Source organism: Triturus cristatus, chromosome 7, assembly GCF_964204655.1.
Source record: "Triturus cristatus chromosome 7, aTriCri1.1, whole genome shotgun sequence".
Lineage (NCBI taxonomy): Eukaryota > Metazoa > Chordata > Amphibia > Caudata > Salamandridae > Triturus > Triturus cristatus.
In genome coordinates this window covers 1,735,655,806-1,735,682,588 of record NC_140590.1, presented here as the reverse complement: position 1 = coordinate 1,735,682,588, position 26,783 = coordinate 1,735,655,806, and positions in this window count along the sequence as shown.

The window sequence follows — 26,783 nt, the reverse complement described above, 5'->3', positions numbered from 1 at the left end:
CAACAAAAAACAGCTTATTACTATTTAACATAGGTCAAACTGAATGCATTTACCAGTGCTTGTTTTCACTGGTTCCATTACTCCCTGGGTTCCCACTTTGCCTATTCCATACATTTTACATTCGCTGCCACAGTGGGAGAATGCATTTCATGAAAAGGCATGTCACAAGTAGGGATGGCACCTTTCCAAGTTAAAAATACAGGTTATTTGTTGTCGAAAGAGCCTGCAAATGACTGGCCTTGACACTAAATAGGGTTGTAAATAAATTCTGTCTTTATTTCCTTTAATTATTAGTCATGGGTCATTCATGAAGCTCTTGAACACATTTAAACGTGCTTTCTGTTTATATTTGCTGTTTGAAGTATGCACATATAAGTGCTAATAATAATACAGACTTTCGGTCACTTTACATATTTATGTACTGGTTGGCACATAAAAATTCGTAGCTGGCAACCCTAATCACAAGACTGAACGTTTGTTGCAGGATCAGCACATTATTTTTGTCCTCCACTCTCCTCTCCTGGTTGATGCCATAATAGCATGTTATAGACGGCTAGCATAGGGTTTCAGATATGTTAAACTATTGCTTAGTTACTCCAAGTGTCTGACAATACATCCTGCATTTAGAAAAACCCATTCCTAATTCTCACACTTCACTTTCATGCTCACTGTGCACCCACAGTGATCACACTGCTCACCATGCACCCACGCGATTCACCCTCCTCCTACCCTAGACTTACACAAGCACACCGCTTACCCTGCATACACATGACACCCAACCCACCTGTCATTTTCACAGCTCACCCTACACTCACAGCTATCACACTACACTGACACTGCCCACCATCCACTCATGCTGTTACCCTGCACTCACACTGTTCTTTCTCCTCTTACTCTGCGCTTACACAAGCTCAGCGCTCACCCAGCACTCACAGAGACCACACTGCGCTCATGCCTCTCGCCATGAACTCAAGCAGTTCTCCTTCCACTTACCCTGCGGTCACATAAGCACATCGCTCACCCTACACTCACAGTGATCACTCTGCACACACAATGCACTTGTGCTGATCACCCTGTACTCACCCTGCAGTCACACAAGCACACTACTCACCCTGCACTTATGTGACACTTCACTCACCTGTCAATCTCACTACTCAAAATGCAATCTCACCTAAACAAGCACATCACTTACCATGCATTCATTCGTCCCTCTCTGCACTTTCACCCGCACCCAAACTCATGTGGTCACTCACCCTGCAGTCTCACCCTACTCTCACACTGTTGCATCCCTCACCCTGAACTCACATAGGCACTCCTATCACTCAAACAGCTCACCCTCCACTCATATTGGCACAGCACTCAGTGTGCATTCGTCATGAAAACAAGCACATCACTCACCCTGGAGTCACAACACTCACTCTGAACTCCTTCCTCTCACCCTGCACTCACACAGACTAGCCTCTCAGCCTGCATTTATATAGGCACTTTATTAATCCTGCCTGCTCATAGGGACAATAGTTTTCCGGAACTCATAGGGACACACCATCACCCTGCACTAACTCCGTTCACCATGCACTCACTAGTCACTCTCATAGAACACCTTTCACTCTTGCTGCACACCCTGCACCATACACATGCACACCACTCACACTGCATTCACACCACTCACATCACCCTACACTCATGCCTCTCACTCTGCATGCACTCAGCTTACCCAACACTCACATGGGCCCTCCTGTCACATTGCATTAATGCAGCTTACCCAACACTCATATCAGCGCATTTTTCATCCTACACTCGTACCACTCACAGTGCACTCATTCACACTATTCACCATCATGAGCACACCTCTTACTATGTACATATAAAAATTCCACAACTCTCATGAATATACACATATTTCTACTAAGATAACCACAGAATATCTGCTCTCTCTGTAGTACTAGATTCCTACTTAATTCCATCTGCAACAACGCGCCTGGTGCAAGAGGGGAGAGTAGACGGAGAATGTGAAATGCCACGAGGAGGGACACTAGGGCTGAGGGTTTGGGGTATGGTGCTGGATTGAGGATTGTGTAACTGCACTGCGAGTTCTGGCCTTCTATTCACCACAATACTACACTTCGGGACATGTTTTTTTTTTTTACTTTGTAAGCTGGGTCTCGAAATTCCAAAACATCCATGGTTACCGAAGAAGTCAAGCATTTCATAACATCAGTTAGATGCTGTGATATTACAAGTAGGAAAATGGATTAGTTAATTTCCAGTACAGTAACTGCATGATCCACATGTGAAACCATATGTAAGCCCTGGGCAGCTGTTTTAAGGAAGTGAACTTTTAGTCACATCATGCATGTAACAAACCTTGACAAGGCAATATAATATTGTTTAATAGCGTATAGAGAATATGCTTTTATTAAGCTTCACCAAAAGGCAAGGCATTTATAGCAGAAGCAGCAGGGCAAGTTGTTCTAATAAAATAAAAGCCGATTGACTAATGGGAGTGTAAGTGGCAGTGTGTCTGTGTGTGAGTGTGACAGAGTACAAATGTACGAAAGTGTGCAAGAGATATAGTGACAATGAGTGTGTGAGACAATGTGTGTGTGAGAGTATGTGTTTGTGTATGAGTGCATGTGTGTTATGCATGCAAGTGTGTTGCTGGTCTGGCATACTGGAGGTTAATTTTGCCTTATGGACAAGGGTGCTAATAGCATATGGATGGTAGATGATACCTATGACAAACTACAGCCCTGACATGGTTCTATTTAGACTAAGGGCAGGCAGAGAACTCCGCTTAGCCAGTGGAGTGTGCACAGTTTTGCCTACTCCGCTGAGACCGCAGAGTTTAGGCAAAACTACGACACCGCAGTTGAGTGGAGGTAGCCAGCCCCCCCTGATAAAATAGGCTCCCCGCCTCCATCCCTCTAATAAAAAATATTTTAAAATGAATTTAAAAAGAAAAAACACACTTACCTACATGCACATTTCTCGCAAGATGTACGTCCGCTACAGGGGTTTGCACGAGAGAGACAGCGAGGAGGAGGCAGCCCGGGATGCCACATTGCACACAAGCGTGTTCTTCTCTTTTTAAATTTCATTTTAAAATATTTTTTATTAGGTGGTGTGGAGGCGGGGAGCAGAGTGGAGTGCCACTGAATTTTTTCCCCAACTCTCGTGAAACTCCGCATAGTGGCACTACGACAGCTCCACCCAGGGTTAATTTAGACACTGTCATTGGCTCTGGTGATTCGAACTGTCTAACTGAGAGAGCCGCCAACCCAGTCATACCCAGCAGGAGGGACACAGAACATGCGCCACCACACTTGGTCAAAGGCCCTGAAATTACGTATGTACTTCTTTGCATTTGGGTTGACTTCACAGCAAAATGTTGAACTGATATTTGAGGTAATTCTTGTCATAAGATTTCCTGTACTCATTTTATTTGTGGTGTCAATGGCAAAATCTTGACTCTCGTATACCGGAGGGAATTTTTACAGGATCCCATGACTATGGCTGAAGTGTCCTGCAGTAGACTGAGCCAGATGTATAGACAAGAAGGCTTGATATGTTTCGTAATGGTGTCTCTTTTCAGATTTTAATGCAATATAAACAAAACATGCATATGTGTGGCTGAGAATATCGTCTTGAAATTATATTGATCTATTTTTGTCTTCTTTTCTTCCTCTAGCTCTTCAGGTGTGGACGGGCTCTCCGGGCTTCTCTGCAAAAAGAAATGAGCCATAAATACATTTTCATGTGTCAAAATCAAAGCATTTCCATCACCAACACCTTTGGAGGGTAAGAGGCAAAGAAGCATGTCACAGTAGAAAGAAAAATATGAGGTACAGCTAGACTGAACTATCAGTAAATATTCTCTTTGTTTCTGTAAATAATTTCTCCCCTTTGTTTCTGTCTTGCACTATGTGAGAGTTAAAGCGATACCCCTATTCCTTGGGATAATCGATAAGTTTAACAATAAAAGGTCTAGATCAATTATAATGGTTGCACACTTGTCCTAGCACTCTTCAAAGACAAATTATATGGATTCTGCTATCATTTTCTAATTTTTATCATATTGCCTTCTGGGATTTTTATTTTTTGTGCATCCGCTTTTAAGAAGTTTCCCTTTTTGATTGGAAGAAAGTTGGGGCTAGACCACTCGACCCGTCACCAACACCTCCTGTGCCCCATGTTCCTTGCCACACCCACCTCCCGTCTAGGTAAAAAAAAAAACACTTTTGGCCCTGGGTACTCATGCGCTACACCGCAACTCTCCAGAGTTGTGGCAGCAGACCAGAGTCCACTGGGGCAATCCTCCATTCCTCAGGACCGGATTCGTCTTATTCTTCTCCCCGAAGGGGTCCTTCAGGTTTCTCCCATTCGGTGGCTTCCTTGGTGGTCTCCAGTAGAGTTGGACTCTTCCTCCTCTCGGCAGGAACTCGAGGGGCGGTGCCTTCTTCAACGACTTCTGACTTGATTTCCCAAGTGTGTGTATCCTCGTTCCTCTTCTTTCACTCCAGTTTCTGTGGTTTCATTTTGTCCCGGCGGTCTTCATCTGACTTGTTGAATCCTTTGTCTTGTTTAAAGAAACAGTCACCATTTACTGCCTGCGTGAATGTGGTGCGAGTTTGTGTGACCTTTCTTTCTTTTTCCTTCCAGGTCTCGGGACACCGAGGGAGTCAGATGGGAGGACAACAAGGAGAAGGATAAGTAAGTGAAGCCCCCCAGGGAATCAACCCCTCAAATATACATGGTAAATTTCTGGCACAATCATATTGTATGTACTCCTTGACATAAGGAAATCACCCATGAAAAATGCTGACCTTGGTATAGGGGAAGTCATGTCTGACTTATGACATTAAAAAACTGTATCTACTCCTAGGAAAGGCCAGTCTTCCCCGGTGCACCATGAAAGTACTGGAATATTTCATGAATGCCCTATAAGGGTCTGAGGACTGTAGTAAATTTGACCACAAATGTTTCTTCTGTTAACTTGTTTTGTTTGCTGCAATTTGGGGGATCACGCCCCACCATTACATAGATCTTTAGTCTGCACTAGTGAGCCGAATTTGCAGGGTGTAGAGGGGACAGTTTAAGAGTTGAGTGCACACTGTCTCTGCAGAAAGGACAAGAGCAGAGATTTCCTAATGAATAGGCCTGGGCATAGTTCGTGGTGTTTTGCTACGCGGAATTCTGCGAAGTTACAAAAAACTCTGCGATGTTCCACGAGTGGCGGAGGGCAGTGTGAACTGCAGTTTGTGCTGGTATTTCTGCCGCTCGGGTAGAAACTCTACCCGAGCGGCAGCTCGCGCTTGCGAGCTCCGCAGAATGCAGAAAACTCTGCAAACTCCGCGAACGGAGCAGAGTTCACCGCCCAGGCCTACTAATGAAATAAAAGTGTTGTCTAATTGTAAAAGGGATATATTTACTTACATTTTAAAAGTGGCTAAGCCTGTCACTCTCTTAATCTATCTGTAATTGTTTGCAGTCTATATTTACCATTGAGCCAGGTGGCCCAGGCTATCCCAATAACTGTGAATCTGGCTTCCATGGCTGCTGGGAGCTGCATGTGTGAGGGTGGCTGCCGTTGGGAGAGCAAACTGGGGCAGCAGCAACAGGCATGTCCATCGGAGTACTGGGATGGAAAGGCAGAACAATTTGCTTATTTTTCATAGCAGAAATGTAAATGGAGAAGTAAAAAACCCGCACAGACGCCTTTGCAGCCTTAATGTGCTTAAACACTGCTTTTTGCTCATTAGGGACCACATGCATCAATGAGAAAACTGGTTGCAAACGGACAGATTAGCAGAATCTGCCCCTTTGCGACCGGTATTTTTGCATTTGGGATGCATCATCCCAAATGCAAAAATTGCAATTTAAGGAATCTCTAAATAGCGATTCCTTAAATTGCGATTGCATTTAAGGAATCCCAAATTGAGATTCCTTAAATGCAATGCATTAAAGTTAAAAAATTAGCGATTTCGCTAATAGGGGGAGCAAATTACCATGAAGTTGAACTTCATGGTAATTTGCAAAAACTTTGAAAAATGCACTTTTGTGCATTTTTCAAAGTTTCATGTTGCGCACACACATGCCCTTAGAGCATGTGTGTGTGCAAGATGTACTCATATGCAGATTTCAGGGGTGCAACAGGGTGTCCTTTTGACACCCTGGCACCCTTGAAATTGCATGAGCAATTTGCAATTCTCTAATTGAGAATCGCAAATTGAGAAAGTCTTCCTATTCATTCCTATGGGCCTCTAGGCCCATAGGAATAAATGGGGAGGTATTCCTTAATTGCGACTCGCAATTTGCGAGTAGCAATTAAGCAATGTTTAGAAATCGCTATTTTGTAAGCGATTTCTACATGCATAGCCTTTTGCTATTCCTTATTAGCGAATCCTTATTTTTCGCTATTAAGGAATCGCAAATGGCATTGTTGATGCATGTGCCAGATAATGTTTATGAGGTTAGGTACCACTGCTCCAGCGCGAGACCGGGAAGAATGGGGAATAACATGTACCATTACCCTCCCTGCGTCGCAGACCCGACGTCACACTAGCTCATTCACACACGCATTCATTGGTGGGGCCCATAACACCAACACTCACACGTCTCTCTCACTGAGTCTGCACACACAGGAAAGATGAGAAATGCACGCGCTGGACATGTGGGGGGGGTACCTTATTACCTATAGGAAAATATTTACATTAAATACATTATGTACATCTGCATCTGTAGAATCCTAGCTTTAACATCAAGGCACTCCACCCACTTGGTCGATGGACCAATTAGTTGGATTGGTTGATGGTGATTGTCAAGACCAGCTTAACCTCACTACAACAATATATTGAAATGCATAATTAATTGACTCTAAAAAGAATCACGAACACCTGAAATCATTAAAAAGATTTTATGCAATTAATTTGCATAAAGGAAATTATCATTTATTCTCTCACTAATAATTTTCACTTGAGCATTGCCATTTATTCAGGACATAAATCAAGAAACGGTTTAATAAAAGTCATAAAGAGAAAATGTAGGTTTGCATTCATTTCATTATTCTCAAAATGGTTAAAAATCAATCCTTGGTCATGTAACTGACAGAGGGTTCCAAAATGAAGGATCAGTGAACCATAGTTAAAAACATGCATTTAATTCTAAAGATTTCCTACACTAAAACCTTCCTACCCAGCACTAAAACCCCAACTTACTTAATAAACCCTTGACCTCCTCGACGGCTTCTCTCACCCAGGCTAGTGTCCCGCAACGATCTCGAACCTACAGGGGTCATCAGTGCACAGTCTGGCATAATTCCAAGCTCCCAGCATCTCTCCAAAGCAGCTTTTTCTCCTCCGCCTTCTCTGATACTAAACCCCAATTTTGGTCTGATATTTATACTGTTTGCTGGCTCTCTACCCTCAAATGTTTCAACTCATGTCGTTTCTCTTGCTCTGATTGGTCATGACAATGCAGTTCTCAGCTCTCGGATGTCCGTTCATAACAATGTAGTATTCAGCTCCCAGGATGTCCATTAATAACAATGTAGTTCTTCGCTCCCAGGATGTCCGTAAATAACTTTGTTTGACAAGCTGATAGATACAAATTCGACTGTCCACAGTTCAGTAGCAGGCATTCAAAGGTTCATTGGCAGGGATTCAACTGTTCAGTGTCAGGGATTCAGCTGTTTCCACGTGTTCATTCTTTGGCAGGCATTCAACTGTTTCTCTTTGGCAGGAATTCAGCTGTTCTCGTGCTATCATTCTGGCTCTCAGCCACTACCGCTCGAACATAGTCAGCTGGAGTTGCAAAGTTCAGTGGAGCACAGTGCATGCACGAGGTTCCTCCAGCCAGATGATGCAAGCATTCTCTACCGCGCAGAACCAGGAAAAACCACCAGCCAAACTACGATAAACACACACAAAGAAAATTTGAATACACAGAAAATACGTGTTTTCTGTCCCCCCACCAACCTGGGCTAATATTTATCCCCTAAAAACTGTTACCTAGCGGCAAAGCATCACTCTGCAAGCCATTAAAATGAAGCAAAAGCAGCATGCAATGCACAATGCACACTACAACCGAGACCTGCACTATTACACTATTTAAATGCGCAAAATTGATTAAACGTGCGTTTCACACCATTAATTAATATGTTAATCAAACCTGTTAATGCAGAGCATTTCCCACATGTAATGTGTGTGTTTGGTTAATACACAGCAAACAAAATTAATATATTACTTTGTTATGGGGGGGTGATTGGTCTGAACGGGATACACACAATATCTTCTGTACTCTGCTCCATCACCACCCGGTTCTGGAAATGCTTGTCCTGCGCCCTTGCTGGGAGCAGGGCTGGCTTATGGGTGATGAGACCGGCGCAGGTGCACCTGCCGCTGACTTTTAGGGGGGAGGGGGCACTGTGTTTAAAAATAGCTTTTGTTGTAAAAGCACATGAACTTCCTTATGCATCCAGCAGTTTTCAGGCAACAATAAAATGTCAAGGAAAGCTCTGTGATTAATGTTCCTACTAGTGAGAGATCAGAATTTTGTTTAGTGGCAGTTTAGATTAATCTTGAAGTAGTGTGAAGGGTTAATGTGCCTGCTGCAAAGAACGTGTACCATGCAGATCACAGAACTAAGAGCCAGATGTAAGTCCATTTGTGACTCGCTACAGTGAATGTACAACAGTGTCTCAGGCACTGTATGCGATTCCCAATGGGGTCACAAATAGCATGCCTCCTCAATATTCATGAGGCACGCGCAATATGCGTCCCCATTGGGAATGGCTAGCATTCCTAGGGATGATGGCCTGCTAGGATCAGCAGACCACCACGTCTGTAACTGCTTTTTTAAAAAGGAAAACGGGATGCATTTAAAAAAGAAAAATGAAACTTTTCAGTTTCATTTTTTAAGGGTAGGCAGTGGTCCCTGGGAATACTGCCTGCTCTTAAAAAACAGTTTAGCAAACCCTCACAAAGGGCAAGGGGTCCCTAGGGGACCCCTTCCCGTTTGCGAGGTGTTTACAACTTATTTGAAGTAGGTGGTAAACTGCAAGTGTTTTGTGGCCGCAAATGCGGTTGCAAAACAATCATACATTTCATTGAAATTCGCTATTAGGGAGGGACGCCCTTGGCATGCCCCTTTCTAAGAGCGAGTCGCAAACCGTACATCGGCCCCTAAGTGTGAGTGAACTATGAGTAGCACTATAAAAAAATGAAATGTACATCTGAGAGAGGCTGTGGAGAGATGAGATGCACTGTTGAAGGGTGGTAGTGAGGAAATTCATGGAGGATGAGGTTTTGAGGGAGGGGGCATCAAAAAAGACTGTCGCACCAGACACCACCAGCGCTAGAGCCGACCCTGGCTGGAGTGTTAGCCCCCCCAAGTTCGGGCATAGATCGCCCTGGTAGCAGATGTTCATGGCTTCAGTCAGTGCTCTGTGGATGACTCATGCTTTTTTAGGCAGGAGAGAATTACTGAGTTTGCAGACTCCACGGGAGGCACAGTGGCAAAAGCTGGCTCACATAATTTTTATGTATTTACCGGTCTGTTTCCCTTGCTGTGGAAAAGCAGCTCCATCCTGCTAATCGCTTCGGGCGTCATTTCTTTTCTGGCATTACTTTCTGAGAGGCTTCAGAGGTAGGCCTGGCTCATGAGTCACTCTTGGTATGTTTCATTGTTGCAGCATTTCTTCTGCCAGCGTGTTTATTCTTCAATGCATGAAGATAAGAAGGGCAGCTAAGATTCATTCTGTTTCTCTTGTTAGGCCAAGGCAGCATTTTGCAAGCTTCTTGAGGTGCTGCAGGGTGTGAGGATCTTGAAGGGCAGCAATTAAATAAAACAAGCATTGGCATAGCCAATAGCTCTCGCCTTATAAGTGTTTAGCGAGAGCTAATGGCCTTGCCAATGTCTTTGAGCTATGTTGTAGAGCATTGTGGCTGTTGTGCAGCATGTTGAAAAGTTATAATAATAAAACATCATAAGAATTTTTGTTACTTTATATGTAACCAAGAAGACATTATGTGCAACTGGACAACCCTATTAAAAAATTATTAGTATAAAAATGTGGAGTGGGAGGTCATTCTACGCTTTAGGAGCAATGTAAGAGAATGCCTGTCCTCCTGATCTGGTTCTATGCATGTGTGGGATGTGTGAGAGTAGGAGTCTTGCAGAGTGCAGGTGGTTTGGGTGGTTGGTGAACGGAGATGAGACAGTTTAGGTAGGTGGGGCCCAAGCTGTGTGGTGCCATGTGTATAGATGCAATCACTGGCAAGCTTCAAGCACTGAATAAGTTATTTTTAGGTCAAGCCAGGGCCAGCGCGCATGCGCTGCTCTGCGAGGCTTCTTGTAAGCACTCTAAACTTCTCCGTGTGGGTCTGACTCCCCCCACTCATCGGATTGGCTTTTGCGTGTGTCTTTCAAGAATGAAAGCAAACGAATGGCTAAAGGCAGGTGCATGTCCCACCTCTTCTGCAAAGGTTCACTCCCACGGCGTTTTGCTTACGGGAGCGAGCAGCGGCGGAACGCAGGGCGGCAGCTGCAGTGCCTCCTTGTCTCCGTGTGCCCGCCCCCACCACTCCTCTTTGTGTCCCTGTGTCCCAAATATCAGCGGCAAAGACAGCCAGCTGCCCCCCACTCGCCCCCCTCTCCAAGGCGCCCGAGGTAGGTTCAAGAGTGCACTCTGGACTGATTGCTTCTACCTGTAAACTTTAGCCGATAGCGTCTGTGCATCAAAGTTGTGTTCGCTGCGTTACATGTGCGTCAGTGCTGCACGTTCAATGTCTTCGCTATTTTATTCTGAAATATGTGCAGTGTATTTTCCCATTTCATCCTTTTGAGGTTGATACATTGAATGTGTTTGAGTCGGGTGATAGTAACGAGCACAGTACTATACGCTATATGAAACATGCAGTAGTAGTCCCACAAGAGACGTAGGCTTTGTCCTTGACTGCTTGACTTCTCTTATGTTATTTTCGCTCTGCGTCACTGTTCTAGATGACTAAATCACTTAGGAGACCACGGAAAAGGTTTGAGTATTTGACACAGTTGTGAAAACGTTAAATTCAGCACTGCACTAAAAAATCACGTGACGCAGATTGTAGCACCCGTAATTGTCAAATATGTGTGATGTAAAAGTATAGCCCCGCTCTATAGTGCTGTCTCAAGTACACGCCCCCCCCCATACAGGTTTAAACCGCCCTCAAGACACAATATAGTTTTATGTACAGCACCTGAAGTTTATAATGTTCCTGCTATAATAAAATAGTGCTTTATAGAACATCTGCTGCTGCTCAGATGCGTCTCTGGGTTATATCAAACCCCGACATTAAAATAAAGGAAAACGTGCCCTGAAGCAGCCCGGTCTCGCCACACAGTGCTGTAAAAGCACCGCATTACATAATACTGTGGGATAAAAGCAGATTCAGCTGCTCTTTCTTTTTCTAACCCTTTCCTAATCATATTCGGCTGCACTTCCCCCATGTGAAGAAGAAACCATTTTTAATAGCTAATGATTTTACAAATTAGCTCCCTTTTGTTTGGTGTGCATTAAAGCTCTGTTAAGATAAAACAAGCGCTGAGAATTGAGAGCGTCTCGGGAATACTCGTGTGTTCACTAGCTTCTGGTGATGCTCGCACTTTAGAAATCTGGGCCACTTTCACGAAACTTTCTGGCCCCCTAAGGGTCACTCACCGGTATAAAACCCAAAGTTCCAAACAGAAAGCGGGAATACTGGTTCATTTTCTGTTTTTTTTACAACAACAATTGACATTGCGACTGTTGAAAATCTGCAAACATTGCAAACTGAACACAGACGCAAATGTAACCCTGGGGCATTCCCAAGCACGGTGGCCTGGTCGGGAGGGTCCTGCATTTATGGAGGCTGCCCTGCGTGTTTGCATTAATCCGCTCAGCCGGCCCCGGCCCCCGTGAGGGCATCTGGCTTTAGTCGGAATCATGGGTGGGGGGAGAGGACGCTTAACTCCCTGCATTCCAGCTCAGGGGCTTCTCGCCACCAAGCGGAACATAAAAGTGCCTGTTATTACCTCCCAGAATGTTCATTGTTTCACTTTTAGTTGATGCCATTGTATTTTGGTGGGTGGTATGGGCCTGCAAAAGTCTCTAACCTTCCGCGTGCATACCTACAAGTCGTTTCTTTCTCCCCTTCTAGTGAAACCTTGTTGCTTCATTTTTTTTTTTTTTTTTAAGTTTTATATAGCGCGAACTAGACCCGAGACATCGGGTATCAGAGCGCTACATAGCACCAGTTTCATTACAGAAGGACACATTCATTTTTTTTGTTAGGCACGGGGAGAATAAGTGATTTACCCAGAAACACAGGATGTTGAGCGTCGTTCCCGAGACTCGAACATGGTTCCCCAGCTTCGAGGTCGACCGCTCTAGCCGTAAGGCTACATCCTCTCCCCTTAATTGTGATTTTGTTTTCAGTTCGTAATGTCCCCACCGCATTTATTGTAACTTTTCTGTTATTCATTGTTTGCCGTTGTCCGTCAGTTTAATTCTTGTGTGTTTAGCAGCTTTATGTGTCCAGTGATTGCTGATCAGAAACGTTTCTGTGTCGCCATCCCCATCCCCCGAAACAAGGTGTGCTATATCTGCTCCCCCTACCCTCTACTGTGGCTTTAGCCCCCATCCCACCCACTGCTGTAGCTGAAACCCTCCATCCCACCCACTGCTGTGGCTGAAACCCTCCACCCCACCCACTGCTGTGGCTAAAACCCTCCATCACACCCACTGCTGTGGCTAAAACCCTCCATCCCACCCACTGCTGTGGCTAAAACCCTCCATCCCACCCACTGCTGTGGCTAAAACCCTCCATCCCACCCACTGCTGTGGCTAAAACCCTCCATCCCACCCACTGCTGTGGCTAAAACCCTCCATCCCACCCACTGCTGTGGCTAAAACCCTCCATCCCACTGTCTGTTTTCGGTATATCCCTCCCCATCCTGCCTGTTTTGGATATATCCTCACCAATTGCATGTGTGGGCTTTCTGCTTGTATGCCATTTGTTACTTCTGTGCTAGTCTCTGGCAAAACACTTATAAGGTCCCAAAGGCGAGACGTATTGGCTATGCCAATGCTTGTTAGTATTGAGGGCACCCATGACATAATAGTTGTTCTGGTACTATCTACATCATTATTAGTATATGGGGGAAGAGGAATGCTCAGTATGTTTTTGAAATGCGATTAACTCATGGTGTGCATGAAGCAGTGTGTGGCCCTTTTTAGGTCTCGCCTGACCCAGCGCATGCGCTGGTCTGACGAGACTTATTGAGAGGGCTCCAAAAAGTGCTACCAGGCCAGCCTAGAGCTACAGTGCATGTGCGCGGGCGCGCGTGCCGCGCTTTACCGTGATTACTTTCACTTTCGCGGCCTCAGGGCCGCTTTGATGTTTGATCGCGATTGCGATCACTTTTGCGGCCGGACGGCCGCTTGGCATAGTCAATAGGTCTCGCTTTTGGGACCTTATAAGTATTTAGTTATGCAACTGTTGCATGGCTAAACACTTATAAGGTCCGGTCCCAAAGGCGAGACCTATTGGCTATGCCAATGCTTGTTTTAGTTGTGGGCCGGTCTCATGACCAAGTGGGTGCCAGTTTTCACTGTTGATTTCTCTGATGTTACCACTTTTTCAACTAGCAGCTTTGCTAATGGGGGGCACTTTCATTTTGGTGTCCAGGCCAAAGTATTGCCCCAATTCGACCCTGCCTGTATTATGGTTTAAATTGTCTCCTGTGCCCAAATCTGTATTATTCCAGGATTCTGAGAGAAGGGGCTGAGATTATTTATGCGTCTTAATGTGAAATATTTCTTGGACAAGTTGCTGTTATTGCCCATGTTGTGGGCTGTATCACATCTGGAGTTAGGGAAAAGAAGTCATTAATACCATTTACAGAGATATTTCTTGGGTGATGGAGTGAGACATCTCCCATACAATAACCTGCATTGATATGTCAGCTTTGCAATATTGAGTTGTATGACTAGGAGTCTATGAGAAGCTTTGCCTTGTGTGGGCAATATTCTTGCTTTTTAAGACACCAAATGAACGTTTTCTGGTGTGTATTGCTTGTTGCATTGCTCAGACTGTAGTACACTCTGTTGTAATATCCATGGAAGTCTGGGACAGGTGATACTAATGGTAACTCGACTATCGTAAACCGTGATACATCAGTGGAGACAAAGTGTTGCACTCCCTTATGCATAGGGACATCTGTATTGTTCCTGGAAGTCTTGGAGAAGTGCTCGAACGGACTATATATCTGAAGTATCCACGGGCTGAAACTAATGATGATGGAAATAAGGTAAACAAATGCAAACTGAAATCTGTTCGAGTGGAGGAGTGAAAGGGGGTCTACAGAGAGGGAAAGGGGACGGGGAGGGCATTGCAGGCTCAGGATTAGTCGGTCTAACTGCATGGAAATTGAACAGGAGGGTGTGGCGTAAAGAAAAAAAATAGCGACCAGGGCAGTGCAAAATTCTGTAAAATGTAATAATCGTGAGAACGAGAAGCAATTTTGGGACAATAAGCGCGTTGATATGAATTTACTGAGTGGTCACATTTTCCAAATTTCATGGGCAGTTTTGTAAAAATTTCTGCATTTTTACAAAACTGACGATTTTCGCAATTTTTGTTTGCAAATCACGAAATCCTGGAGGGTCTGCTTTCTGGTACATGACAGGCTTTGCGACCCCGTGGAATCGCTGCAGTCAGCGGCAGAGTCCCATGTCCCCACCTCACCCTCCGACAGCCATGGATGAGGAAATCATGAAGATAATAAACCCAAGAGCCAGCGGAGTTAAAAAATATTGGCAATGCTATAGGTCTCGCATTTAAATGCAAGACCTATGGCATAACAAACAAGCAGCCGCCATTGTCCTGGCTGCTTCATAAGTGAAAGCGGGCATTGCCCGCTGATTGTAAGCAGAGCACCTCGTCATGCCTAGCGTAGGAAAATCTCAATAAATAAAATAGTGCATGTACCATGTAACAACCAAGTAAAGGGGCCAGTAACCATGGGAGGTTCCAAATGAAGACAAGACCGTATTAAGGAGGGACTAACAAGCCTATTAACTAATCCAAAGGCAGCATTTAGGAAAGACAATGACACAAGCCAATGAAAAATATTGACGGAGAGTGGGAGCGGCTTTTCTCCCATACTGTACTGCAGCAATCTCGCAGAGCGAGCAGCGCATGCACACTGCCACAACCTCGACCTAAAAAGGCCAGGAGGGCTGGGGCCAAGTCAGTTGATATCCTCCTCTTCTTCCTTCAGCACAGCTCTTTGGTCCTTCCTCTCTTCTTCTTGCTTGTTTCAGGAGGCATGGTTCAGGGTTGCCCCTAAATACTAGATTTAGGGGCATTTCAGGTAGGTACAGGTTGGGACCAATGGGCTCCTTCCCTTGGGTGGGTACACCCCCTATCCTGCCACCCTCCAGTGGGAGGGGTAATAAGCCTCACTCTTGTTGGCTGGGTCTGTCAGGAATCGGGCACAGCGGCGCCTACCTTGCGGATTCCCGAGGTAAAAGACTACATTTCCCATTATGACAATGCGGAAGAAGGGATAAAGGCGCTCTGATCGCGTGAGCCGGCGCGCGCAATTCTGCAGTCATTTCCGTCCTGGACTGTTTGGAAGTAAGTGCTGATTCAGAATATCCTGACCTGGCCGCACGGACACCCTGTGAAGACTTCAGGGGCCGGATAGAAGCCGCGTCGGAACCGTGAGTACCGCGGGAGAGAGCCGTTGCCACTCTCGCGGTTTCTGGACTTTGTTTTCTTATTTGCCCCGAGTGGAATACGACGGGCGGCTGCCGTCTGTTCCCAAGGAAGGAAGAAGAGACGCATAGTCCTTTTCGCTTTCCCTTTTCCTTTTCTTTCTAGGCACAGCGGAGCGCCGCGATGATCAGGAACCGCGCGCTACCGTGTGTACACAGTGCTGGACTTAACTGAACAAACTCAGGTAATTCCCAAGAGACATAAAGCGGTAAACCCTACCGCGAACTTCCATTGTGGCACATCGAGTTTAGCGTCCTCAAAACTCTCAGGGAACTCCTAGCGGAGTACGGCGGTGACGGAACCGCGTACTGCCGTGGGAGCCGAGGGGGGACACGTTTCTGTTGCAAGGCATTTTGGCTGCTGACAGAATGGCTGAGGAGTTTTGTTTCTTTGAATACGCACCACCATTGGTTGCAGAGGAGTTACTGCCTGGGGTACGTGTGAAGGAGTAAGAGCTGGTGCAGAGTGCATGGAAGGGGGGGTGTAAAACACCATTAATGTTTGTGGTATCTCATTGCAGAATTGAATTGCATCAACGGCTGTTGAAGGCACTCTGTGGGAAGGTAGACAGCATTTCCCGTTCCCAGGTACAGCAGACTACTCATAGCGAGACCTAATGAGAGTAGGTTCACCTGCAAAGGTCTTACGCCTGTGTTCCTTTTTTGTTACAGGTTCTAATTCCCCTGCTGTTCCCTTCCCTATCCTTTCCTTCGCCTGATCCGTCGAACACCCTGTTTGTTACACCGGGGTGTTGGTGATATCAGGAGGTGGACCTTTTTCTACTGCCGCTGGATCCCGTGGAGCGTATCCTGACAGGGTCCCCCCATCTTCAAGAAGGCGTGGACTGAGTTGTGCTTCACCCCGCCTCCCCACCTGGGGTGGGGTTGGCAAAGGTGGACACACCACTCCTCTTATCTTGGTTTTCCCACCAATTCTCCCGCCCAAAGTGGGGGTCAGAACCGATGCGGGCCAGATGCTGGGAGAAGTAAATGGCTGTGTCAGCTCACAAAAGTGGCAACACTTTAAAGCTTCCCATCCGTGGACCCTGCCCATCCTGGGGGAGGAGGTTTGGCACCTCTGCCCAGGATGTGCTTTGTTTCCAGACTCTGAGAGTGGGAGTCTCTCAACCCAGGGGTCTAGAATCATATTTTTTATAGAAAACAAATTGGTCAGAGTTCAGTCTTTGAGTGTGTGAAATCATGTCTTGCCTCAGCGTGTACAATAAATGCTTAACACAACCCTCTGATAAAGCCTTACTGCTCGCCCACACTACCACAAATAGAAAGTAAGGTGCTATCTACTTTTACCTCTGCCTACCTTTGCAGATCCAGTGGACTCTGTGCACACTATACCTTACTTTGGTATAGCATATACAGAGCCAGCTTCCTACATAAGTGTAATGCAGAATGCAGTACTTAGAATGAGGAAGTAACAAGGAGAAATAAAGATATTTCTACTTGTTATGCCTCATTGGGGAAAGCGTAGCATTTTGATGCAGTCCCAGGTTTTCTAGATTTAGTAAATATGAGAATGCGCCCAAATCCATGGGTGAATGCTTGTGAATGCCATTGCTCCACCCATGGAATCCCTTCTCAATGCAAGGTAATGCAAGGCAGCGATACGCGCTGCCCAGCGTTACTTTGCATTTTCGAAACCAGACAAAGTCAAAGTGGCTTTGCATGGCTTGGCAAATACCAAAAATGTGTTTGTGTCCCGGCTGCGCCACAAAAGTGATGCCCCACTGACACAAAATCTTAGTAAATTTGTCCGCTAGTGGATGATTCTGGGCAACAGCTGGCATTGTTGGAGTGAGAGACAAGTGGAGAGATCTGCTGGGATGTGCGTTGTTGCTGCCATCTCATACCCGAAAGCCAGTGTGAGACGTAAAGAAGCAGCCACAGTGCACAGATATTTGGGACCTGCCTTAATAGATTAGGTAAAAGTCCTTCGATTGACCCGCAGTATGTATCAGGCTGCTTCCGTTATTCTATGTCTGTTTATAAAGTGATGGCTGGTTTATTGGCTGCACAGTACTGGTTATGGACAATCCTTGTAGCATATATGCCTTAAATAAATGTAAGAGGAGTCAGTTACAGTTGACTGCTGACTACTGAGTGTTATGATATTAGTCTTAGTGTGAGGCAAAAATGTAATGCATGAAGTTGCATAACTATATAATACTCCGGCAAAGCATAGGTCAGCCCTCCTTAACCTTCCTGCTTATCAAAAGTAGTTGCTGGTTGGGTTGTGTCCAATCTGTGGATTGTAAACTTAAGATTCAGCTTAAGGCTGCATCTTTCTTTCCAGGTTTTGTTGCTGGGATGTGTGGTGGTTTAGTTGTTTTGGAAATGGCCATGTTATCAACTATCTTCTGAAGTGTATGTGGTCCTGGAAGCTTTGCATCCTGGGTGATAATGGGTTCGATAGCTTTGTGGCTTGTACTGAGAAAGCAGTATCTCCTACGGATTTCTTATGGTAAGTTGGCATCATGAGAAGTGGTGCAACCCTAGAGCGCAGTGTCCTGCTTTGTTTGTATTGCTTGAATTTAACTTGTAGGTTGTTGAAAATTGGGCTATTAGTTGTGAGGCCATCACAAGTAATAGGTCCACAATTGTCCTCACTGCGAACTAAACACCCCATTGTAGCACTGGACACTCACGGGGTAGGAAAGAGGAGCAGTCCAAGGCCTACTTAAGGCAGGTGGTGGGGGTAAGTAATCGCCAATCACTGCCATGCAATAATAGCACTCAATAAATTATTTTCCAGTCAGTATTGTTTCTATAGAAAAAGGTGAAGTACATTTATTACATACGCACACTACTGAATACTATGTAGTAAATTACAAATATACATTGGCAGATAGAACATACCATAGATGATATTGTGTAATCACTGGTGATGCCCTAGAGGGGTCACCCAAACAGCTCAAGTGAGTTAAATCAGTTGTTTTGGTGCTAAACTCAGTACTTTTGCTGAAGTCATTGTCATTATGTGATAACAATGAATCAATAAAACATGAGCAGACACTACGGTAACTTAATCAAACTTTTCAGGAGTAAAGCTTGTGTTTGCGCATTCTTCCATGTATTTGGCACAGTCCCTAACATAGAGATTATATTTGTGTACTTTCAGGCTTTCCTTAATGCTACCATACACATGGACCCTACAGAGCAAACACACTCCCAACTGTAGAGGAAACTCTTTAGTCATGGGAGTGCTTAAAAGCGGGAGTGCTTAAAAAGGTATTGAAAATCCAGGGAAGGTGATCATTTTGGGGTCACCCGAACTTAGGGTGAGGATTCAGAAAGTAACCTTCTAAGAAGGGCTGTGTTGGTCTGAGTGATTTGGTGGTGGTTCAGTGGTCCTGTTACCAGCACAAGCAGAGATAGGGGTGAAAATGTGTATCGAATTAAAAGACCTGCAAAGCATTCTGGGACGATTTCTCTTGAAGCACTGAATACCAGAAGAGCAGCTCTCTCGCTGTGTCAGGGAGAGCTGCGTTGGGATTTACCTTTTGTTGTCATGTTTTGTAATCGGCCTTGTGTCATACTTTCTTTCTGAATCAGGGTGCTCTGTCCCACCCGGGCACCCCATGCGCTGTCCTCTTTGGAAGACAGTTCGGGAAGCACACAGTGCGACTGCCCTCGCTGGCAGCATGATCAGATGCTGCCATGGTAGCCAGCAGCCTCCATTTGTGTCTGCCTGTTCCCAGGGGCAGACGTGCACTGCATCTGGCCCCCTCCCACTCCCCCCCAGACACGGGCATGGGGAGCAGAGATAGCAGACCACATGGCCGCACTGATGGGGGTGCGGCAGCACTTCCCCCGTCCTCGTAAGTTCAAGGCCCAGGGATGGGGTCCTGGCCCCTCCCACCTCCTGCAGGGACAGTGCTTCCCTGCATCTTTAGAACTTCGGGGGTCCGGGAATGGGGTACCGGGCCCCTTCGGCATGAATCTGCCATGAGATGGGGTTCCATGGGCGAGATGCACAAACGGAGACGGAGCAACACAGATGCCCTGCCCCTTGCATGATACATCAGCAGCTTCTTAGCGCCGTCCCACGGGCCCAGTACGGTCCACCCCAGGGGAGAATATTGGAACCGCAGTGGAGCTCCATGCTCTCCGAGGCAGGAAAGTAGGTCAAAGGTTGCCAAACTTTGGAATGCCATAACTTGGGCCCGATTGGGTTGATTTGGACTATCCTGGGCTCGTTTAACTCCTGGTGGTGAGCTCTATCCGTGAGGGGTAGTTACAGAAACCATCCTCACCTCTCAAGGAATGCAGTCCTAAATAGCTGTTTTTCCTGCTCCCCTGCACCAGTTCTCCTCTGATCCTTTGTTGGTGGGCACAGAAAAGTCCAGGGCTTCCCCCCAAATGGTCTTCAGGGGGGTAAAGGGACCAGCCTCACTGACCCTTGTGGAGACCCACTGGTCCATGGATTAACTGGGCAGAGTCCTTGGTCCCAAGTGGGGGGTCATGTGGTTCCTCCTAATTCTCCATGGCAGTCCCAGGATCCAGCAGCAACGTGTGTAGAAATCCGTAGGCAAGAGAGAGTCTCTCCCTTTTGCAAGAGTTTTTTAAGGGGAGAGGAAGGTTCCAGAAGACAGGCACCCTGACCAATCTTGAAGTGCCACATCGTCTCTCCTCTCCTGTCCCAACCCTGCTGCACAGCATGTTGGGACAATCCAAAATGGCATCATCCAGGAGCCACTGGTCATATCAGCTCCTGGGGTCTCAGTTCCACCCCTCGCTGACCTCATTGCAGGGGCCTGCAAACTTGAATTTCAAGGAGAGCCCCCCACTGGGTTGGCTCCAGTTGTCTGGGCACTCTCCTTTGTCCTGTGGGCTTGGGCAGGCCCATATCTGGTACAGTGTGACAGCTGGGTGATTGATACAGAACATTCCACCCCACCCCTTTCCTCCTCAGCAGCCGACAGAAGTATTGCTAATTGCTCTTTTTGTGTGGGGGTGGCCTTTGTTACTGATGATAGAGAAATTGTTATTAGCTGGGCACAGCAGGGTGAACCTGGGCTCTGATCCTGAGCTGAACCAGGAAATTATGGAGATTCTGAATGACCCGTTAGATGTACAGTTATCATTTTTGAGATTACCATATATTGATTTCTTGCACAGGTTACACTCCAATTCAAGATCTCAATGGGAAGTAAAACTAAACTTTAAGGCAGGTCTTTCCCAATATGTATAATGGGGTACCACTGTCATTAGAACAGTAAAGCACACTGACTTTCCTTATTAGTGTAAAATACCCTCAAAAGAGCTATCCCCGTTGAATACCTAATCCTACAAAGTCCCCATCACACCGGGCTGGCTACCTGTACTCTGTTACAGGGCTGTGCATGCCAGTAGTCTCCCACATGCAGCCCGCAGATGGGTGCACGTGTGTTCACATGTAACAGGGAAAGTGTCCCTTACCCTTGCTGCGTCGAAGCGGCCTTATCTTAAAAGCTAGATGTTTGGGGAAAACATGCCCAGTCCATTTGCCATGTGATTACCATGGGTGACACACAAGTAGTGAGGTCATTCGCAGTAAAAAGTACAAAAACCATGTGATCAATAAAGCAAGAAAATTCAAGCGTACTGCTGGGGCAGAACCCAGTGCAAAATAGGTTTAGTGGTCTTTTCTGCTGGAGGCTCTGTAAACAATGCAAAGTGCCTTGAACATTGCCCTTCTTACTTAGATAGCCAGTGGAGTGATTGCAAGACTGGAGTCATGCGTTCTTTGGGTGAAGGTGTAGAAGAAGTCGTACAACAGCATTTAGCATGAGTTATAGTTTATGTATGATGAATGCGGGTGCTCCAGGGTATAGGTGGATGACATAGTCAAGCTTGGACATTATGAGTGTGAGGATGGCTTGCAATTTCTGTTGGTCTACAAGGTATGGCATGATGCAGCGTAGTGTTTCCATTGTGTAGAAGGCATTCTGTTTTACGTTGTTAACACGTGGTGTCTAATATAGCTTTGAATCCATGGTTACCCCTAGGTTTCTTACTTTTCTTGATATTGTTGGTGGGGGCTCGTGTTCCTTAGGCCATATGGCAGTAGGCTGGTATTTTTATCATTGTCCACAGGTCATAAACTCTGTCTTTGCGGTATTTAGGCTAAGATAGTTATTCTTCATATATGTGTTTTATGGTCTGAAGGCAGCTGTCAAGTTTTAAATTGTAGAGGTCTTCCAGACCATACATTGTTAAAAATGATTTGGGTGTCAAATGCATTGTTGTATTAGGTGAGGTTGAATGATGTAATCGGGTTTGGTGAGTAGGTTAGGCAGATGTTTAATAATAGAGGGGATATGATGGAGCCCTGTGGAATGGGCCTGTGTTGTGTATGAGGAGCTGATATGAAAGGTATTACCAACACTAGTTCACTGTCACAGCTGAGAGGCCAAGAATTTAATGGGCCTTAGCTAAGCTCCCTTCTCGCCTTCTTTCACATATAGTACGTTAAACAAGAATATGCTGCGTGAAGAGTCAGGTTGTTCTTAATCCAATACCTTTCATGATATTTCCTATTCCTGATATTTAAATAGTTGTCACTGCCTAAACCTACCGTTCAGAAGCAATGTCCAATCAGGAAACTCCAGATTCCGATATGCCATAGTACTTTGATTAGCCTTTTGTTCTGGGACAGAGTTATCACAAGTCAGGTACGACTTACATTGGACTGACATTGCTCCATCCTACACCGGCCTGTTGTGAAATGTATATTATGATGAGACAATGTATCTGCTCTACAGATTGCAAGACCTAGATAGTTTGTTAGGTTAAGGTGCCTGTTGCAGAGGGCTGCAAGTGACCCATCTAGCTGTAGTGTGAATCTGACAGAACCCAATATGGCCTGCCATGTCACAAATGGCTGTTCTAACACACTACCTTTCAAAAATGGTTTAATATTTAATAAGATTAACTCTGCTAGGGTCAACATGCTGAGGATTCATCACCTTGAACCAAATATTGTGGAAAGTATAATCCGGGCATGAGGCTGAAAGCATTTGTATTATAATTGACCTCTCTAAACAGCAGCAGAGCATTGACTAACATTTTCTGATTGTTGTATATTGTAATTTAAGATCTGTGTAGTATGAATCTGGTTTTTGAAATTTTTAGACCTTTGAAATTCTACTTCTCTTTATCTAATTTATTGTCATAGCAAATAAATTGCTGTTATAAGCTCCTATGTAATTGATGTACTAAATGCATAATATTTGGTGAACATTTGTGGTAGCGTTTTTATCAGGAGAAGTGTGAGAACACTGTGTGGTAGGACATTTGTGGATTCACTCAGATTCTATTAGCACAGTCTGCTTTCACTTTTGTTTTGCTGTGTATCGTCAGTGTGCACAATGCACTACGCAATACGGCAAAACACAAAAATCCAAGTTGGGACTTGTGAGAAGCATTTCCCCCTCATGTCGACTTTGATTTTGGAAAACAAAGTGTTTCTGGTCTTTTTACCAGAAACATTTTTGTCTTCAATTTTGGGGATGACCCGTTGAAGTCGACGCAATATGAATGTAGTGTGTTGGATGTCAACGGATCATTGCATGCCCACCAATGTCGTATCCAACAAGAGTTAACAACTAACTGCAAGCATACGATGGCCACATTGTACTAACTTCTTTGTTCGATGATCATAGGGGGCTACTCCAGTTCCAGGCAGCCCCAAGGATGGTAGGCTTCTGGGACTGGGGAAAATCGAAAAGCACAGTGAGCACAGAAAGGTGGCAGGTGCTGCTGTTGGCCACGCACAGCCAAGAGAAAGTTTAGGTTGCCATTCATGGTTTATGGAGAAGAGGGCCAGAGAGAGAAAAACATTTACTGAAAAGTATAAAGATGATAGCAGGCCTGATGTATGTATCTATCTATCTATCTATCTATCTATCTATCTATCTATCTATCTATCTATCTATCTATCTATCTATCTATCTATCTATCTATCTATCTATCTATCTATCTATCTATCTATCTATCTATCTATCTATCTATCTATCTATCTATCTATCTATCTATCTATCTATCTATCTATCTATCTATCTATCTATCTATCTATCTATCTATCTCCATAGGAAATGTCTTTTTTGTGTTGCTTATAACTTCTAGTTAGTTTGACAAACCATCACAAAACTTTCCAAAAAACAGTGCTACTTTTTGACTTGTTTGCGCATGGAAAGTTTGTGCACAGAGCACACCTTCACGGGAAACAGTGACTGGATTCCGCTAGTATCGTATCAAGGGGTATGATTGTGGCAGCTTTATCTGTTGGGTGATTAATGTCTTTAAGTATGTTATATTTAGGAGTGGGCAGAACTCTGCAGAATCTTATTGAGTTTAATGTATTGGCTGAGTTGTTCCCTCCAAGAGTGCATTCAGTACGTGCCTGAGTTACCTGAGTATTTTGTAAATAGTTGTGTTGACAGTGGTCAGATGGAAAAGTTACTGTCCTAGTAGCTCACTCAATGAAAGGATTATGAAAGTATAAAATAAATGAACCACCCCTAAAATACCTCAAAATTAGGGAGCAGCTATTATGTCAAAGCTAATGGACTCCTGATGATTATCAGCTATTACCAGCGTCATTTGTAAAGTTTGAGAGACTGGGCCCAACAAAATCTCTCCACTGTCTACAGTGTGAATATTTTAAACCTTGTCTCTAGGCACAAGAGGAATACCCAACTCTTTGGCAAAAGATGAATCCCGAAGTTACCTGTGGCACCAGAATCAATCAATAAGTCTAAAGAAATACTGTTGTTCAATTCCCATTGTAAACATACAGGTACATGACAATGTTTGAGAGGAGGTTCACAACTAGTATTGCCTAAATTTGTAAAGACCCTTGAGTCTAAACTACTCGGCGATTTGGTCTCCACAATTTCTTGACTTTAGTGTTTCCCTCCACCTCTGAGGTTGTATATGCATTCCTAGACCTCACCTTGGGTTTACTAGTGCAATCTCTGAGGAAATATTCCGACCTTCCACAACATTGACAAAGTTTCTTATCTCTACCCCTTTGCCATTAGTTGTTGAAAAGAAGACCACAGAGTCTCCTAATCTACATTGGTTCCATCTCCTCCACCACCTGGCCCTCCATCTTTTTCTCTCATGCTTTGTATAAACCTGATTCTACTTTTCCTTCATCAGATATCCTTTCTACCAATCTGTAATCTAACGTGAAGATCAGGTCAATCATCTGGTGGATTATCCACCGGGGCCAGGAAATCCTTCAGGTCTTCTTGTAAACCCCTATAAAACAAAGAAGTTCACTTCTCCTTAGGTTGTCCAGATTAAGCCACAAGTCTGTTAAAGGTAGTCAAATAAGTGATTAGATCTATACTCCCTTGTTATAGGTTTAATAATGTTGTGTCTCTGGAGTACCTTAAAGTATGTTTATCAATCAGGTTTCTCATCTAAGCTCTGAATTCCGCCTAATTGTATACGATGGGATCATCCCTTTCCTCCAGTAGTATTGACAATGTAGCTGCAGTTTCCCTAGATATGAAAGTGTAAATGCCACACAAGATCAGAAACATACTGTCAATTGCATTTTGTGTGCAAATGACCATGATTTAAAAAGGTAGTGAATTTATAGGATTCCCCATAAAACCTCTCCTGGGGGGCTAATGGAACAACATGTGGGGCAAGGACCAGAATCATTGAATTGGGCACTCCTTCCCCACCTACTGCGCTGGCCTCTATGTCCGCTGCCTGCAAGTTAGCATAAACAAAGGTAGGTGTTTTGAGTTGAAACCTGGTAAGTGTGTGTGTGTGTGTCCCAAACTAGTCATGGCGTTAGATCCAACCCCAGCCCCAGTTCTACTTGGACTACCTTGTGAATTGTTTAACCATTGCACAAGCTGCTGTGTTTCATTTTGGACTGTTGTACCACCTGTGTTGACTCTGTTTTCAGTTTGTAGGGATACTAGTACATTAATTATGCCTGCCAAGGAGGGATTCTGATATTCCATCTCGCTCAGACAAGAATGTCATACTTGGGCTTGCGATTCTGTAACATCTAGGCACAACCAATTCTGCCTTGGTCATGCAATCTTGTGGGAGCGAGATGTGAATATCAGGAGCAAATACCCTATTCCACCAAAGTCCTGCCAACACCTGATATATGATGTAACTCCAGGCGAAAACAGAACCCAGGGCAAAGGGGAAGTAGAAAAAATAAAACAGGAATGGCATCTAGGGGTCCCTTTAAGGTGATTGCATCATTGCTCAGCCCTGCAGATTCTCTCAGTGTTATAGCATTGTGGTACATCTACCATAATATGATGAAGATTTTAGGACTTTCACCTTTTTCATAAATGAATATGATATACATAGAACATAACTGGTGGGTCTAGCTCTTACCTAATACCTCCTTTTCCCCACTTTAAATCTAGTGACTGGAATCCCTGAAAATGCAGTGAAAATCATGAGAAAAATGAAACAAATAATGGAAACGGATTGCATAAAAGACTAGAATATCAAACAATGAGTCTTTAGAAAATCATAGTAACTAGGCCTGGGTTGTAAACTTCACTCTGCGGGCGGAGTTCAGAGTTTGCCACTCCGTGTTCCGCTTGGAGCATGGAGTTCGGCAAAAACTCTGGCTATGCCGCGTAGTGGAGTTTACTGATGCTTGCCGTATTTAACAATAAATTACCATTGATCTTCTTTAATGTGATCATGTTTTGTTGACATTATTGATACATATGTAGTATAAACTGTGGCACTAAAGGAACTATCATTATAATGGTATAAAAGCGATGGGCGGAATCGTGTGCCTCCATCTCCTCACGAAGAAAATTCCTGACAATTTAACTCCTAAAGACTTTGGCCTGTCCTCAAGTACTTATAGGTAACGTCTTTGTAAAGGATTCCCACTCGTGCATTCATTTGCCCACATAACACGCTAGCAGCTGTCATCCGTGACCCGAAATGCTTGTGCCCTTAATGTCACACCAGCATCTTCAGGCCCTGA